Here is a 12845-nt window from a genome sequence, read left to right as displayed (position 1 = left end):
TGAGCCTTTATGCATTTTTGTTTGCATTTGTTCTTGTAGCCTTGTTACTGAATGCAAATCTGTGTGCCCAACGCACAGTGAGGCCAAACAATACCAAAACGTCAGAGTCTGGAGCAGAGAAAGGTTTACTGCAGGGCCAGGCAAGGAGATGTATGGCTCATGCCTTAAAAACCCTGAAGTCGCTGAAAGCTTTCAGCGAAGCCCTTTTACAGGAACGGTGAGGGAAGAGCATGGTTAGCTGTTGCAGACTTCTTGGTGTCGGATCCTTCGTTCCTGAGGTCAGGTCACCGGCAGGTCACGGTGTTCCTGTAAACCTCCACCAAAACAAATGTTACTCTCTGTTCTGACAAGTAAGGGCAAGGTCCCAAGGCTCAACTTTGGCCCTCTGAGGTCCAGGCCCTGGCTGAGAGGAGGGGGGTCCCTGCGGGGTCCAGTTACCCTGCCCGGGAGCGTTCGTCCAGCACCCAGGCTGGGTCCTCCCGCCACTGCCCAGGTCCGGCTGGCAGCGCCCTCAGGGCCAGGTCCCCAGACCCTGCCCAGCCGTCATCACTGAGGGAGCCAGGCGCCCACGACCCAGCCGGCCCTCAGGTGCCTCAGGCCACCCAAAGGTTGGGGCAGAGCGGGCCGGGTCCCAGGGACCCAGGGAGACCGCCGTCGCCATTAGGTAGCGGAGGAGGGCACGGGAGAGAGGTTCCCGCGGCCTCAAGGCCTAGGCCCGGCCAGTGGGCGGCCATGGCAAGGGCTCTGGAGCTCTGCGGGACACAGCCCCCAGCCTGTCCTGGGGCCCCCCAGCTCACCCGCCGCCTGAGGCCGGGGACGGCCCGGAGGGACCCAGGGAGAAGGCCGCCGTCCACCTCTTACCTCTTGCCGTGAGGACCACCCCGGGCGGACTGTTGGCCGAGCGACCTCTAACCGCCACACTCAGTGTCTCTTGCTAACCCTCCTGTGCTTGAGGTCTCGCGGTAACGGTTGCGCGGTAACGGCTGTGCACCGGCCCCGCCCCTATTACAGCCTCACCCACCCTGAACGACAAGGTAACCAGATAATCACACCGCCATCGCTCACATATGGAGGGACGGGGATTGGAACCCCAGTGTTTGACTCCAGAGCCTCTGCTCAACTGTAGCCTCTTCCTTAGTGAAGGAAGCCAATTTCATGCCTCCCACCCCTTGCCCACACCTAGCATGACTTTAAAAGGAAGGAAACATATTTTCTAAGGAAACATATAAATCGTTTGGAGCTTTGTTGTACCTGTGTTTTTATTGTAACACATCTCAAATATTTGTTGCAAGTAGATGTGGTGAAAAATAAATCAATAAATGAAAAATCAGCTTTCAGGTAGAGAATTTCACGAGCCATCATTAGCACATTCCTTTGAGCTGGAAGCATAAAGTATTGTTTTGGTGCTTACCTCTGATACACTACTGGTGAATAGTAATCTGTTTGCAAATATTTTATATACAATTAATACCAATAAGCTGACAACAAGAAGAAGAAATATCCTGGAATTTCAATTAGTAGGAAAGAGAATCTAGAGACAATAAGAGGATGTCAGAAAGCCCTTCTGTTCAAAGACAAGTAATTTGAGAAATGAGGTTTCAAAAGCGGTGGCTGATTAATTAATTGACTTGCAAATCATTAATCACAAGCCATAATCTTGATGCCTTGGGGGAGCGGGATGGGGACGGGAACTAATTTGTCTGTCACAACTCAGCAAACCTGGTTGAGCTGTTTCCCTTCCCTACAAGCGGTGCTGGGAAATTCCTGGAACACGCACACTAGATGGAAAGGAGCTGGAGTGAGGGGAAGTGGAGGGTACTGTCACACAGAAACAGCTCCACGAGACAGTTATTTTGACCTGATTCCTCTGATTCTTGTTTAAGTTAGGCCTAACTTCTATCTTTCCCCCCTTATCACAAAAATTACGGAATTCCTGAGCTTGAAATCTAGACTGGTGGTTCCCAGCCCTGTTAGAATCTCCTGGAGGGTTTTTTAAAAACACTGTTTTTTAAAAAAAATAACCCTATTCCAGTTCAGTTGGTCTGGGGTAAGGCGTGGGTTTCAGTGTTTTGTTGACCTGCCCAGATATTTCTAATATGTAGTTTGGATAGAGGAGCATGAGAGTTCAAGGTCAAGAACGGCCAAAGTAAGGATGTGAGAGCCTGCCCTTGTGCATTGCAAGGCTGCCTGAGTCCCATGCTGAGGGGCCTGCAGTGCATGTGGGATTGGTAGGAAGGAGAGCTGTGATCAACTACTGCCGTCTGCCATGTGTCCAGGAGTGGGACACACGTGCTATCCAATCCTACAGGTGGCAGATAAAGAAACAGGCACAGAGAGAGAAGGAAGGAAGAGGTTTGTCCAAAGTCCTTGAGTGAACCAAAGGTCAGATACAAATCTCCTGGACTCCAGTAACGTCTGCTTTCCACACATTCTATTACTCACGCCCACTCAACAGTCCCATTGCTTAGGCCAGTCCTCCACCCCCTGCTGTGGTCCAGAGCCAGAGGACTGATTCTCTGTCCCTCCTGATCACAGCAGACCTCAGCTCATAACCTGTCCCTGTGGCTGTTCTGACACCTGTACCTTGGGACAACAGGCAGACAATTCAGTGGGTTTGGGAGTGCTAAGACTAGAGGATGCTGGAAACCACCAGTCAGGTGCGAATGCCATTACATCCAGTCCACAGGTGAGGAGTTACTTTGTCAAGGCAGGTGAATGTCACATTGCTGAGAGGAAGACACTCTAAGAACAGATCACGATTTGAGGAGGCTGGAGGCTCCACGTGTGTCTGTCTTGTTCAGGGCTTTCTCTCCACCCCTTGCATGACGCTGGGTGCATAGAAGGGACACAGTAGGTGTCTGTTGAGTGAATGAATGGTCTTAAAATAGGAAATGGGGCCTGGCATCAAAGGTGAGGGCTGAGAGGAAATGTGGAGGGATGAAGCTATACAGGAGTGAGACTAAGAGAGACTGGCATGGTGACGGATGCCTGATTCTGCCACTTGCTTGGATGGTCCAGGGCAGGAGGGATGGGTTGACCTCCCTTGTTCTCCAGAACATCTCCAGCAGGGATGCCTATGACTTTCGAAGACACTGGGTACGTTATGTTTGTTGGTCCCTCCTACCACACTTGATTTTCATAGGCTTTAAAAATTTCATTTTTTTTCCCCCTGATGTGAGGAAAAAAATTAAAATTTTCTTAGATCCTAAAAAATTCATTTTTTTTTTTTTTTTTTTTTGCTGATTTTAGGAGTTCAGGCATGCGCTAATAGTGCCTGGTCCCCAGTACACAGCACAGTGCTGGACACATGAAGATCTTCTGGATGGATGGATGAATTTGTAAAATTAATATTTAGGCCATGTATAGGTGAGAAAAGCCTGTGCAGTTTCTCCCATGACACCTTTTCATGACATCCACCAAGAGGCTGGTGCAGAATACCATTTCAGTGCGTGGGCAAATGAGTCCAAGTGGAACAGGAAGGTGATGTTTTAGAAATTCTCACGGCATGCATTACGACCCTAATATAGCCTTAGATGTAGTAATGTGTCCACAGCTACATTTACCTACCATCCATCACCCATCCATCCATTTATTTTTCCTCTGTTCATCCATCCATCCATCCTTCCATCCACTTATCCGTCCTCCATCCATCCTCCATCCATGCATCCGTCCATCCATCCACCCATCCACCCATCCACCCATCCATCCATATTCCAGCCAGCCAGCCAACAAATATTCGTCAAGCGGCTTCTGTGTACCACACATGATATAGTATTAAATTCTAAAAAATAGAAAAATAAAAAAATAAATTCTAGGGATACACTAGTAAACAAGACAACAGACATGGCATAAGTTTAATTATAAAAATATGTGAAGTGTTGGGGAAGAAATAACAGTTCTTGGAGAGCCTGAAGCTTGAGGCGAGTGGTGAGAGGGGGTGGTGCCTGACCCAGTCTAGGGAGGGTCATTAGGGAAGAATTCCCTGAGAACTGAAAGAAGAGGAGTTAGTGAGATGAAAGGGGAGAGAGCCTTCTTGGCATCTGGAACAGCAGGTGCAAAGGCCAGCAGTGAAGGAAGCACAGGGCATTTGTGGACCAGAGGGGAGGTGGGTGTGGCTGGAGAGCAAAGGAGAACTCGGGGAGAACTGTTTGCTATTGGACTCCAGAGGAGAATTGAGTCAGATTATGCAGAGCCTTGTGGGCCAGGGAAAGGCATTTAGAATTTGTCTTGAGAGCCAAGTGAAGTCTAATCAAGGAACTGGATTATGTTTAAATCTACTCCTGGGAGAATTCAGAAAAAAATCTTTAAATATAGAAAACATTCAACACAATTATTATAGTCTTTGTTAAGACCATTATCTGATTCTTGCATAAACTATAAAACCAGTTTCCTTGAGCATCCATTTAGAAACTCATTATTGCTTAATTAAATACTCATTCTATTAATTCTATTCAATGTTTAACCCCATTATGTAATTCAAGAATGGAAAATTAAGTAGATTAAAATGAAACAGTACCGTCTTATATTTCTATAGCAATGCTCACTCTGTGATTTAAAAACAATAGACAGACATTAACTTACGATACTAGAGCAGGAGGAATTACGGATTGTAACATTACTTCATTTAATTGGAAAAAAATAAAGTTACTTTTCTGTTAAACTGTGCAGCAAATCAAATACGAGATGCAAAACGTGTTTTTACACAATCAGTATGGGCGACTGGCTTGGGACATACTGAGTTTCATTAGCTCTCTCCTCTCAATTCAGAACTGAGTTACTTCATTTTCTTTTCTTTGCCAAGGTGAGGTGAATTTTGTGATGGACATTTAGGAAGAGACTACTTGGACTTGCCACAAAGGTTATCCATCACCAGGGGAAGAGGGACTTGTATTTTAATTTACACTGAGAATGAACACTGTTCCTCACAGAGCAAAGAGTTGGTCCTTAAGGTTAACCTGAAAGACGGAAATAACGATCAGCAGGCTAGAAAGCCACAGATGGGGGAGAAGCGACAGCTGATGACTTTAAGGGACCGGACACATGCAAGCCTGCCTGTTCCATCGCTGGAGTCCAGGTTCATGAGCTGCCAACCCTGGGGTTTCATGGAGAACTGATGTTGAACTTGAAAAGCTGGGATATAGTCATCTGGGCCCTGGCTTTGAAAAAATTAAAAGATAAGGTCCCAGAAAGTTTTACACACTTCAGTTTCTATTTGTGAGGATAAAAGGGTGAGGGAGACATCATCAGAAGCTGAACTTGCAAGCACTTTTATGAGTCTGTATTTACATAAACGATGCAGCTTGTTGGGAAAATCTAATTTCTTGCTGATAGCCTAATGGGTAGAAACTGTGATTGCTATAAATAAGATCATACATTTAAGGATCCTGGCATAGACTAAGGAATCAGTATTTGTTAGCAATGGTGATGATGATCGATTTCATTCTGTATCATATGAAATTCTTACTAATAAATTGGAGAATATGGCTCAAACCCCTGTGACTCTTTCTGTTCTTATCACAGTCTGCCTTCCAATGTGGTTGTCTTGTGTAGATAGCTTATTTCCCTTGGTGGGTGTGGAAGAAGCTCTTTGCTCTTCAGTCGTGTATACCTGACACTCACAAACTTGCCTATCCTTGTCTTGATCTTTATCACCAAGACAAATGATGTTAACTTATCACACCCACATTTAGAAGGAATAGCTGCATCAGATATCTGGTTTCCTTCTATCTATGATTAGGAGTCATCGTGGGGTAGAAAGATGCAACACCTCATTTAAATAAATAGTCATTAAATGTCTATTGCATGTCAGGGGGTCTGCCAGGCACAAGAAGTACAGCAGTAAATGAGAGGGACACTATTCTCTCCCCTCATGGGTTTACAGCTCAGCAGACTGACACATTCCCTCCTGGTCACCCCATTTTTTTAATATGCTTTGCTCACACTATTCATTTTCTACCATTTCTCCACTGTCATTCATCCCAGGCTGCAACTATATTTGGACATGATTTAGTTTACAGCTAATGGTCATTTTAATAAATGGTGCTGGGGCCATTGGCTAGCCATGTGGAAAAAACAAAGAATCTTGATTCCCTACCTCACACCATACAGAAATTGTGAAAGGTAAAACAATCACTGTTTTAGAAGAAAACATAGGAGGACATTTTAATTCAGCTTACAGTTAATGTTTATGTGTACTTTATATATATGTAATATAATGTAAAATATTTAAAATACATATAATATAAAAATATAAAATGTAATTATATATATAAAGTACACATAATATAATATAGATAATATTTAAATAACAAATTTAGTAAGTATAGAGTTTATTCAGTATTTTAAAGAAGGCTTTATGTCTAAGGAGTGATGAACAGCAGAGCCCCACAAGGGACTCTAGGTTGCTTGGCTGAGAACCATGGTCTGCTCATCAGCCATCCCTCAAGACAACTGTGCCTACTGAGTCCCTCCCTAGCCACGTCCCAGTAGGATGTGCATGGACAGGCCCCAAAGTAATACCAAGATGGGAGGGGACCATTCGGGAACCCAAAAACCCATAATGGCCCCAGACATAGGTGAGCGTCTTTTACTCATTTCCCATCTAGTCAACATTCTCTCTTCTCTAAATATCATTTCCTCTTTGAAAATGAGGAGTGGTGTCAGCCCTTTGGTTTTCAACGCCCATGGGAGACAGTTCACAGAGAGAAGACATAAAGCAGATGCTAGAGCTGGGCTTCCCGGCAACTGTGAGCAGAGACTTCCCCGCCCTCTCAAGTGGAGGCAGCCTGGGGTGTGCCCCTATCAACTGTGAGACGGGTCTTGTCTCTGTTTCCGAAAATGCCCAACACCACCTCTTTCATAAAGCGAGAGCACTATAATTAGACATTCAACTTTGGGATCATTTTTGTCTAGAGAATACAACCTGAGGGGAGAAGATGACAGTGTACATGTGTTGGAGGGTCTCACGATAAGAAGAATGACCACTTCTTCTCTATTCTCACTGAGAAAAAGGAAAGTGAACTAAATTGTACGTCACATGCCAGAGATGATAACATTCTAATGGTGGATGGCAGTCTTCCTTTTCTGAAGATTCTTTAAGTTTCTGAGTAGATTTAGTTCAGGGTGCCTGTATCCATAAAACATCTGAGGAAACTATACCTTCCCCAGCTCCTGCTGAAAAGAGTGTTACTAGAGGGCCATTTGTATCACACGATCCCAGCTTTCATTGCCAGAGCTGACTGGACCCAGAAGTGGCACTGGACTCACAAGTCACCAATCTATTGGCTGCTTCATGAATGATCAGATGATTTCTCTAAGCATATGAACTCAGAGAAATAGAGGCTATATAATCAGAGAGCAAAGGGTCCTTAAATCCTAAGTTTCTGAGTAGATGAGAAATGGAGTGGCCATTTTTTGTCATTTGGACATGAACGAATAGATGCATAGAGAAGCAAAAGAATGGACACACTGAAAGAAAAACCAAGAGATCTTGGGGGCACTCAGAGACAGACAGATGAGGAAGCATCCTGGATCTCTGACTAGTTTCCCAGTCCTGCTCCTGTTCCCCTGAGGCTCCCTGTGCTTCTTGTGTGGGGTGCTCCCGTGCCTCTCAGCAACCCCATCTCCTCTCCAGCCGTCTCATGTGGGTTTCTACTCCTTGCAACTAATGAAGCCCTGGGAAAACAGCTGTGGTGGATGGATGTCTATCACTCTCAGGACGTAAATGTGGTCCTTTTGATGAAGATTTGGGTTTCATAGATGTTTCCTCAAATATTTTTTCTTTTTCTCTTTTACATCTTGCTATGGAAATTTTCAAACAGCTATAAAAGCAGACAGAATGAAGTAATGAACCCCATGTGCCATCATCAGGCTTCAGAGATTTTCAACTTATGCCCCCATTGTGCTTCATCTACACGCCCACTTCTCCCCATTCCTGTCTTGTTTGGAGCAAATCCCAGACATATCACTGAATCTGTAAATAATTCACTGCTTGTCGCTCAAAGTTAAAAACTCTTTTAAAGAAAACAGAATCAAAGTCCTCTCCTGATCCAACTAACATTAATTTCTTCTACTGACAATTATTGTGTTTTTCTTTTGTGCCGGATGCTTTACTAAAAGTATTTGCATGTTATTTCTATTGTGGGGAGAGAGAGTCCCTTGTAGTTGCGGTAAAGAACAGTTAGAGACTGGCCTATTAGACTTCTCCATGGGTTACGAGAGTCTTCTCAGTTAAATGTTACTAAACATTTATGTTTAGTATGCCACACACTGTTACTAAACAGGTGAGGAAACAGAAAAGCTGAATGCGGAAATAGTTCAATGATAATAAGGAATAGCAGCTCGATGGCAAAGAAACAGGTTCCTGAGTGGGGAGGACTCTCCAGAGTTGCTAGCATTCCAGGCAGTGAGGTTCTTGGTCCAGGAGAGCCGAGGCACACATCTCCTAGTGGATGTGACCCCCAACCCCCCACCCCAGGGAGCCCCGGGCCAGGAGGAGAGCTATGTGCCTGGAGGGCTGCGTCTGGGGTCCTGTTCCAACGAGAGGAAAGACAAGTGTCACGCAGCCTCCCAGCTGTACAGGTGCCAGGGGATGAGCCAACAGGCAAGAGAGGGAAACAATATTCACCTCGTGCTCCGGCAGGAATTATCCTCCCCTCCCCACTCAGTGCACTCTCTTCTGTATTGATTCATTTCCTAGGAGGAGTTTCCATGGTTGCTGCAGACACAGAGGAGGTGCTGGGTACCCGACTTTGGAGGAAGATGCCCAGCCAGGTTCTGGCTTGCTGGGGGCCCGACGGTCCAACAAATTTGTTTATGCAATTCTTCCTCCACGTGACCTCGCCTACCGAAGCTCCTCGAATTTACCAATTACAGATGCATATTGCAGCTACGAAGTGAGTTTTCAGGAAGAAAAGACTCAAATACTAAAACATATCTTTTTGTCCTCAAAACAAAATGAGAACACACAGCCACTGAAGACTGGCAGAAAAATAATACAGCTGGGCAATGGTTCTCAAACTATGTTCCTTGGAACAAAGAGTGTTTGAGAGATGGTGCAGGAGTCCCACGAATGTATCACGTATTTTCCTTTAAACAAGAAAGACTGAAACTGCCTGAGGAATCTGCTAGATATATTTTATCTGTTTTGTATATTAGAGTTCTTGTCTAAGATTTTGCTTGCAAAAAAAAAGTTTTGCTGCTGAAATGACGTTTGAAAATCACTGCCTTAGGGAACTGATGAAATAAATATTACATGTGATGGTGAGAGAAAAATAAAAACCAAGGAGCAAATATGCCTGCATTGTTTTTTCTCCACATGCCCGGTGTGGAAACTTTATTTCATCTGACATTAATATCTCTCCTTCGCTTGAGTTTCTCTTTTTAAAAAAATGAAAGAAAAGGCAAAACACATTTGTACATTTGATGAGATAACTGAAAAATAGTTTAATTTTGAGAAGCAAAGAGATCTTCTGCAGGGATATGCATTCAACACAAATATCTGAATCTGGATGAAGAATGACTTTTCTTTAGGAACAATAGCATGGTCTGCTCTAAAGACTTAGAATTTGGTTTACGCAATTCTGCAAATTTACAGGTGTGGAAAATTCAGTGAAATGGGGCAAGTTCTGATCTACCTCTAACTCACGGGTAAATTCTGTAACTTCTCTGAGTCCAGGTTTGCTTATCTGAGGTGTAGGGTATCAGGCTAGAGCAGGAGTTCTTAACACTGACTGCACATTAGAATCACCTGAAAACTACTCATGATCTGAGGTCCCACATTCAGAGATTCTCTTTGGGTAGGGCCTAGGCATTTGCATTTCTGAAAACTCCCCCAGATGGTTCTGATGAATGGCCAGGAGGTGAGAACAGCTGCTTGAAATGACTCCGAAGGCCCCCTCCTAGTGTTAGGATCGGACTTTAAAAAGATCATTGTGACCTATTCTAGCTTGTGTGGGTCCTAGCCGGTGTTGGGAGTGCCAAAGGATGCCACTGGTGGGACCCTTGAGATTTCTTACAGTTCTCTGCTCCAGGAGTCTATAGGAGTTGCTAACGGACCAACGGAATACATTTGCCAATGAAATCACAGGGCTATCTCCTGGAGGTCATCTTTTTCATCACCTCAAACAGAAATCCTGTACCCATTAAGCAGTCATCCTATTCCTCACCGCCCCCCACCCCCAACCCCAGCCCCTGACAATCACTAACCTACCTTCTGTCTCTATGGATTTACCATTCTGGAAATTTCATAGAAATGGAATGACACAATATGTGGTCTTCTGTGTCTAGCTTCTTTCAATTAGCATACTGCTTTCAAGGTTCATCCCTGTCGTAACCTGTGTTGGCACTTTGTTCCTTTTACTGGCTGAATAATATTCCACAGCATGGATGGACCACATATTATCTAACCATTCTGCCACTGATCAACATGTGGGCTGTTTCCACTTTTTGACTATTGTGAATATGCTGCTCTGAACATTCATGGACACGTTTTTATATGGACGTATGTTTTCATTCCCTTGGGCAGATACCTAGGAGCGGAATTGCTGGGTCACATGGTGACTCTGTGTGTAATGCGGTGGAGATCTAAGTCATTCACCAATATGCAGAGAGTGCTTGGGTGGCACCTTTTAAACACATGAGGCCATGTACTGTTTGCTGGCTTCTCAGAGCTCACTGCCCCCTCCCGTGTGAGGGAAGGCAATATTTGAGAATGAAGCTTCCCTCTTTGAATGGCAGGAGGGGTTGGGAAGAAGGGGGATCTATGGGCACCGTATCTCCTTTGACTAACCCACTTCAAGTAGCCTCCTTTCCCCTATTTGCATGCGGTATTGCTCAGCTTAATGCAGAAATAAGACGGACACCCCGGAGCTCACGGAGAACAAGCCCTGCTCTGTACGTGCCCCTTGCAGCTGTTTCTAACTAGAGAAAGTACATCTTTAATCTCCTGAGCGGTAGGAAAATCGACACACTTGGCTAGGCTCCTGATGCTAATGCCCCAGTACAAATAAGGACACGAGAAACCTTCTGCTTTCATTACAAGGGATTTGTACAAATTCACACATGGAATTGACTTACAGCTTCTAATTTATATTTAAATCCCAAATGTCGTTGTCAGAAGAAACTGCTTTAAATCTATTGTCTGTGTCTGCACCATTGATTCCTGTTTCAAATAGACCCCATGGGACCAACTGTAATTCCCATCGGCACCTCTGCATATTTCTTCCCAGAGGTGGCTTGTGGTGCTTCTGAGAACATCTGAGTCCCACAGGTAGAAAAGATGGATGAGAATTATTCCCTTGGGAATCAGACCCAGTGAGAGGGGAAGGATTAGAAAAATCATTCTCTGTCCCTTCTGGGCTCTGATCCCAGGGTGGAGTCACACCGGAAGTCTGTGTGGGGAGAGAGGTGCCCCGATGGCCATCTTTCATGTTGAAAAGAATGAATGATGGAAAGTTACTCATGTTTAACACCCCCTGAAGCTCTATAACGTATTGGCTGTGTGACCTTGGTCAAGTCACTTAACCTCTCTGTGTCTTGATGTTCTCATCAGCACAATGAGAAAAATAATAGTCCCTACCCTTATAGGATTATTATGATGATTGAGAATATTTATAAATGTCAAGATGAATGCCAGATATGTAATAAGCAATATAGGCACATTGTCACGATGAACACAGACAGAAAGAATACAGAAATGAAGTTTGTAATGGTGCACATCAATTATAAGGAATGTGACCAGAGAAATAAACTTTGTTCTTTTGGGCTTTTTGTTGCTGTCGTTAGAGTAGACTAGTTTTGCTAAATAATATTTCTGACAATATAAATTTCCCTTGTTGTCTAAAACTACTTAGACTTGGTGTCACGTATAATCAGAGGTGTCCTGACCAATAGTACCTTTTAGAGAGGTGTCCTGACCCATAGTACTTTTTAGTTCCTAAATGTATTTTTAATCTAACTTAGGGTTTCTCAAGAGCAGTGCTCGTGACACTTGGGCTGGATAACGATTTGCTGGGGGGGGGGGGGGTGGTCCTGTGTGGGATGTTGAGCAGCATCCGTAGCCTCCACCCACCAGATGCCAGGGGCACCCGAGCTGTAAGAATCAAAAATGCCTGCAGACATTGCCAGATGTCCCAGGGGAGCGCGTGCGTGCGTGTGTGTGTGTGTGTGTGTGTGTGTATACAATCCTCCCTGGCTGAGAATCACTAATCTAGCTAAACCAGGTCGGGGGCTCCCTAACAAGTATCTGCCTGTAAATGGCAGCCCATGAGCTCCCCCAGGGCAAATTTATCAGCAAGTTGGTCCTAGACTTAAGTCTCATGGGAAAACTGAAATAGCATAATAACATTTTCCAGGGTAATTGAATCGCACATTGCCAGAAAAACATTCAAGGGTAAAACTAAAGACTGTAATTATTATGAAAATTATTGATGTAGTTTTCATTGCTCTACAATTTTTGAATTAGCCACTGATAATCCCTTTTATAAAAGAAGAAAGGTAGTTTTTCTTGCTTCTCCTTCTTCCTGACACTTGCCTGCCTCTCACTTTTCAATAAACACGTTCAAGCCTGTGTGTGCTACGTGGACTCAGGCGCAGCAGAGACCCGGGCCCTCCTCTGAGGGGCAGCCCTGTCACCTGTGGGGCTTTCTCCATGGGCCTCAGAATTTTCCATTTGGTCCAGTTAGAACTATGTTCAGACCCAAGCTTATTTGGCAGTGAAGAATTACTGTCTGTGGTCCATTTTCCCCTCCCAATTTTCCAAACCCCTGCTACTCAAAGTGTGGTCCCTTGGCCAGCGTGGGTATCACTTGCGAGCTAGTTAGAAATGCAGAATCTGGGGCCCCGCA

General features: G+C 44.6%; 1 protein-coding gene across 1 annotated transcript in view; it reads right to left on the bottom strand.

Moving 5' to 3' along the window:
- Positions 1–12845, bottom strand: part of CDH13 (cadherin 13) — a 1051470-nt gene that overhangs the window by 134433 nt on the left and 904192 nt on the right. The gene's annotated exons all lie outside the window — the stretch shown is intronic.

This window comes from Balaenoptera ricei, chromosome 19, assembly GCF_028023285.1.
Source record: "Balaenoptera ricei isolate mBalRic1 chromosome 19, mBalRic1.hap2, whole genome shotgun sequence".
Lineage (NCBI taxonomy): Eukaryota > Metazoa > Chordata > Mammalia > Artiodactyla > Balaenopteridae > Balaenoptera > Balaenoptera ricei.
The sequence above is the reverse complement of the archived record's forward strand: the minus strand, read 5'-3'. Positions and strand labels throughout refer to the sequence as shown.